Source organism: Solanum stenotomum, chromosome 9, assembly GCF_019186545.1.
Source record: "Solanum stenotomum isolate F172 chromosome 9, ASM1918654v1, whole genome shotgun sequence".
Lineage (NCBI taxonomy): Eukaryota > Viridiplantae > Streptophyta > Magnoliopsida > Solanales > Solanaceae > Solanum > Solanum stenotomum.
Genome location: NC_064290.1, coordinates 9418328 through 9424327, shown reverse-complemented (window position 1 = coordinate 9424327; position 6000 = coordinate 9418328).

Here is a 6000-nt window from a genome sequence, read left to right as displayed (position 1 = left end):
TTCCTTTTTATCCAAAAACATGAATTCAAATTCATCTACCAAATCTTGATTTTCCTCACCAAATATTTTCGCAATTGCATTATAAGCCTCTTCATTACAAAGATTACCTTCCTTCAATGATCTAATGGTGTCCAAATAGGCCATAATAACACCCCCTTCATCAGCAAATCGATTCTGCACTTTGTTCATTCAATGAATGCAAGGCTTCAAAATTTTCAGATCGGGTTTGTTCCGTGATTGTTCAGAAGAAAGTAATTTTGATTTTAAACGCTCAGACACGAGAATTTTATACTCAGTTAGCAAATCGCGATGGAATTGGAAGAGAGTATTCAATTCGGAATCTGGACCATCATAATCCAATTTATTTGTTGAATAATCATTCATCACTCGCATATATTGGCTGAAAAGTTGTGGGTATGATTGCACACACAGAAGGAAAGATGTGGCGCGGGCTGTGAAACCAGGCGGTTCCATTTTTTCTCAAAAAATCGAAAAAATTTAGCGTGAGATTGTTCTTCAAAAGTAGAGCAATTGATAATCTATACTTTGAGAGCGCTAAATATTGATACTTGTCTTGATGAATTCAACTATTATAATTGGTAAGTAATACTCCCCAACTAATTCTATTTTACATGAGATAGGTTTACTAATCTTAGTTGAAATTAAATTTAGTGGAGTTTCATTATACTTGTTCCTTCTGTTTTAATTTATTTATTTAATTTTGACTTGACATGTAATTTTAAAAAATATCTTTGAAATTATGTGGTTATTAATTAAAGATATTTGAAATATACCAAAATTATCTTCTAATCTTTGATCATGCATATCAAGTGAAAAATTAAAATTTAAAAGTTAAAAAAAAAAAAAGAGAAAAGGAGATACTAGAGAGTGATAAATTAAGTGTCTATTTATTGAAAGTTTTCGAAGAATACAAAGAGTAGGCTACCGACTTATGCTTATTTTTATCTTTTTTGATTAATTGTGGAGCTCAAGTCTCCTATTATTGAATGAATAAGTTCGTATAAATACCAAATTAGGAGTGGTTTGATAGGTGGATAAGAAATACGTTATTTAGGTATTTTTTTAATATTATTTATATAATGTTTAGTAAATAGGTAGTTTATGTATATATAAAATTAATATATTGTTTAGTTGACCATTTAGAAATTCGCATAACTAATATATGTATAAGTTATATGAGGAAATCTATATATTATTTTACGTGGGATAGAATTTGAAATAATTAATACATGTATAACTAATTGTAACGACATGTTCCCGTCGTTATAGAATTGCCAACGGAGAAAAATTTGAGGCCGGAAACCTTTTTCGTAGTATTTGAATTTTCCTAATCTAGTCTAGATTTGGACGAAATCGAAGTCTTTAAGGTGTAGGGAAATTTGGTAACAACCGGGTGAGTTAATTATGATTTTGATTACATGAGTAGTTAGATAACTCGTTAAAGAACTGGTACGACTTTACAGAATTGAATTCGTGCGAGTAGAACTCCCGGAATCGATCTTAGCGTAAAAGGTATTTTCTAATCGTCGTTGGTTAGAGGTGTGTTGTGAAATGGGGGTCTTGGAATTCTTTAAATAGCTCACTGGTTTCATGCAAGCCGCTTTAGCGGGATTGGTGTCGCTTTAACGGGGCCGCTACAGTGGGGTGAGGGTTGTTGTGGCGGGTTCGACGCGACTTAAAGTCGTAAATAAACCCTTAAACGATCTTATTTGGCACTTTTCGATTTTTAGAGCTAAGGAACGAACCTCAGGCGACACCTACTCATTTTTCACCATTCTTGAGGCTAAAGGTAAGTTTTTCACTCCCCAAATCCGTTTTTCGATCCGTAGAACGTAATTGAATGGATGAATATTGATGGGGGTGGGTTTTGTTATAGATTCTATGGTGGAAACAATTCTAATTTGGATAATTGGGATCATGGGTTTGATCTAGGGTTCATAGAATTGTTAGTAATTCGGGTAATTAGTGATTGTTTATTGATTCCCATATTATATTGATTGTTTGTAGATTAAGAACAAGCGGAACGAATCTGGAAAGGGAAGGATCAAGTTTCTTAGGGTTTCAAGCTTGTTTCGAGGTAGGTGATGGTTGTGATTCTATGATTGTGTGATGTATGTTTGTTCTTGCTTCATTATGATACATGTATGTATATGAATGTTGCATTATTTATCACACTTGTTGTAAATGAGATAGATGAATGATGGTTATCATGAAATCATGACTTAATTGTATGATCTTGAGGATATACTTGTGATTGTGATTGTGGTGTGTTGAATGGATCTATTGTCACGTTCCGGCATAATTAACTTGGATCGGTTACCACATTCCTACATAAATATGGGATCGGTTGCCACGTTTCGGCATAACTATTGGATCGAATATCACGTTCTGGTATGCTAACTGTTTGGGTTTGGGTTCCATGAGAGGAACAATGACTTGTCACAATTGTTTATCTTGAGAAATGTGAAGTTGTTCGTTGTTCATAAATGTTGATAATATTGTATATGTTCGATATGTGCATGTGATTATATTGTTGTATTGACTAATGTATGTTGCACTTAGTGGGATAGCCGTGTGATCCTACCAGTACACTGTGGTGGTGTACTGATATTGCACTTGCTCTTATTTTTGTTGAGTACAAGGCATCTTCAAGCGGCTACTGACAGACCTCGCTTAGAAGATCAGTGATAGTCGTTCGAATTCAAGGGTGAGCTAATTCTTCCGGGCTACCATGAGTTCTTTTTTCGTCTATGTCCACATTTCGGACTTAGACAGTTCTATTAGTTATTAGTACATTAGTTGGGGTTGTATCCCTTCTTGTTTGGACTTGGTTCATTGTTAGATGTTTTGGTACATTGACTTTCAGGTTCTAGGCATTACTTCCGCATTGTTAGTTTATTATTGTTAGACTTTTGTTAGAGTTTATGGGAACTCTATTTCTTTCCTTAGTCTTTTCCTGCTCTCGTGTACTTAAATGCCTTAGTTTTGGTTCAGTTGCTTGGGTTGAGTTGTAGTAGTGGTTCTCCAACCAGAGTGTTAGTGTGGGTGTCAATCACGACGATCTGGATCGTGACACTAATATATAAGTAACTTATCCCTTCATAACTAATACCTATATAAAATAATACATAGATTTACTCGCACAAACTCTCTCCATTCTCATTTTTAAACAAAAAGTTATCAGACATCAAATAATTACAATCAAATTTTAGAAACCACATAACAAAATAAAAATTCAAAACTGGAATCATATGAGCAACCTTGTTATTTTTCCACTCATTAATTCATATGTTGTAAATTTTTACTACACTCACGTAACAACTCTTCATTGCTCTTACAATTCTTTATTTTCTTGCTTCATCATAACCAAAAAAAAAGGAAAAAGAACCAAACAAAGAGGAAATTAAATTCCACTTGAGACATGAGAAATGTATTTGGTTGTTATATTTCCCTGTTAATTCAAGATTTTAGGAATAAATGTTCATTTTTTTGCTATTTTTTTGTTTTTAACTTTAACATTAATTATCCTCAAATTACTTTTCCAGACTTGAAACATGTCAATTAATATGAATATTATAGTAAAACACTCATAATAATTATTTTTTCTTAAAGACATACAAAGTCCATACTCAACAACTTAAAGTTTTTTTAAAAAAAATATATATATTAAGTGATTATTTTCTTCACATTTTTGCTTTTAGTAATAATTATATTCTTGAAAGTAATGAACATTGACTAATTAATATAAAAAATCTAAGTAAAAAACATATATGCATACATACTCCAATATTGCTATGGCTTAGATTAACTCTTATCTTATTTACTTAGAAAAGACTAAAAAACATATTTATTAAAGAGTAATAATTTAAATAATTAAAAATAATAAATAATTTTGATGTTATCCAAATTATGTTATAAATTTCATATGTTATATTCAAAAATATTCATCTTGAATACATGATAAGCAGATACATCTACTTATTTGTATCTAAATATGATATGTAACTGAAGCACACGCCCGTAATGTGGTATATGCTTGAAGTTGGGTTTTTAAAATTGGATTAGATGTCACCCAACAGATACTGAACGAGGAACAATTCACCATTGGCATTTAGCAAGGTGCATACAAGAATGATTTGGCAAAAGGAAACAGACAATGAGAGAGAGAAAAATATTCCTCCCTCTGTCACAATTTATGTGACTTAATTTCCTTTTAGTCAGTCCTAAAAGAAATGACACATTTTTATATTAAGTAACAATTTAACTATAAAATGTCTATTTTATCCTTAATGAAATGATTTACCGTCACACAAATTTCTATCATTCATTTTGGACCACAAGTTTTAAAAGTCTTCCTTTCTTTCTTAAACTCCGTACCGAGTCAAACTACCTCACATAAAATGAGACGGATGGAGTAATTATGATTGGACCATTAATTTTGGTGTTTAAATGTAAAGTAGCTTTCCTAAAATTAATGCAAGAATTAAATTTCTTACTCTATTTTTTATTCCATATGGTTCAAGATTTTCCACCACCTAGGTAAAAGCTAGAGGAGTTTAGGATTTTTAATAAATGACTAAATACATTTTCTTCATGCATTTTAATAAAGATCAAATGTAATTTCCTTTATAGTGTAGGCGTTAATAACATTACTCTTTTGGAGCTGTCGAGGATGCAACAAAGATAACCATGTTTAAAATTATGAAAGCGGAAAAATTTGATACCAATTTAACAAATCATTGTGTAATTGAAATAGGGTATTTAATTGGGACACGATAGCAACAATAACATTGAATAATCACTCATGACTCAAAGAAATAATGCTGACGGTCGTATCACCAAAAAATTATCTTAAATTTTCATTTCAAATTATTATAATATTTAAAATAAATTAATGTTTTTGCTTATTACATACTTCTTTAATTGTCCTATATGAGAAATCTTATTATTTAAGACGATATATATTCTAAATTAATTGGTATTTGGACATGCAATTTATATTGTGATTTAAATTAATGTTTTGATGTATGATTTGAAATCATTTCAAATACAAATTTTCCAAAAAATAGGATTTTAGATTTTAACTTGTGATTTTAATTTTTTTAAATGAAAAACTAAACCTATAGATTTTTATTTTGTAAAAAAAAAAAAGATCCGTTATTTTAATTATGTAAAAAAAAACTCTATGCTCTTTGTGAAGATATCATCGTCTATGCCATGTTAAAGAATTACATTAAAAAATAATTTAGTTTCTACTATTGCTGACTAGTTAATGTATCTTGTGAAATCTTAGGAGATTTGACATATTGTTTAATAACTATGATTTACACATTTTGTAAGAATTTATAAGAACTAGGGAAATTTTGATTTTTTTAATAACTTGTAGACTTTTTATTTTTATGAGAAAAAATACAGCTTAAGAAATTCAAATTGCATGTCCAAACAAAGCTTCAAATTTCAAATCATGTCAAAAAATGAGACCTTACTTGTTACTCTCTCCATTTCAATTTGTTTGTCTTGTTTTGAATAGATACGGAGTTTTAAAAAAATAAGGAAATATTTTGAATCGTTTGATCTTAAATTTAAAATATATAAATTATAGAATATACCAATATGACTTTTTATCTTATGGTCTTAGATATGTTACGTCAAAAGTTGAACTAAATAATCCTAGGGGCACTACTTCATCGTTTTAGCTTATGTGTTCCAATATCAGGTGTTGTATAGTATGATGCATTAGAAAAAATAAATTCATCCATGAACTTTGTCTCCTTGAATAGCCCTTAGTTAACCTTTATTCTTCTTCAGTTCCCAAAACTCCTCTAACATTTTCTTTGCCAAATTGAAAGCAACCATGTTTATTCTTTTCTCTTTATTGTCATTAAAAACAATAGAGGATATCTTCATCCATATAACAAAGGGAAACTTTCGCAAATAGTCATGAAAAAAAGTCAAGTTCTTTTTTCAATATTCTATTGT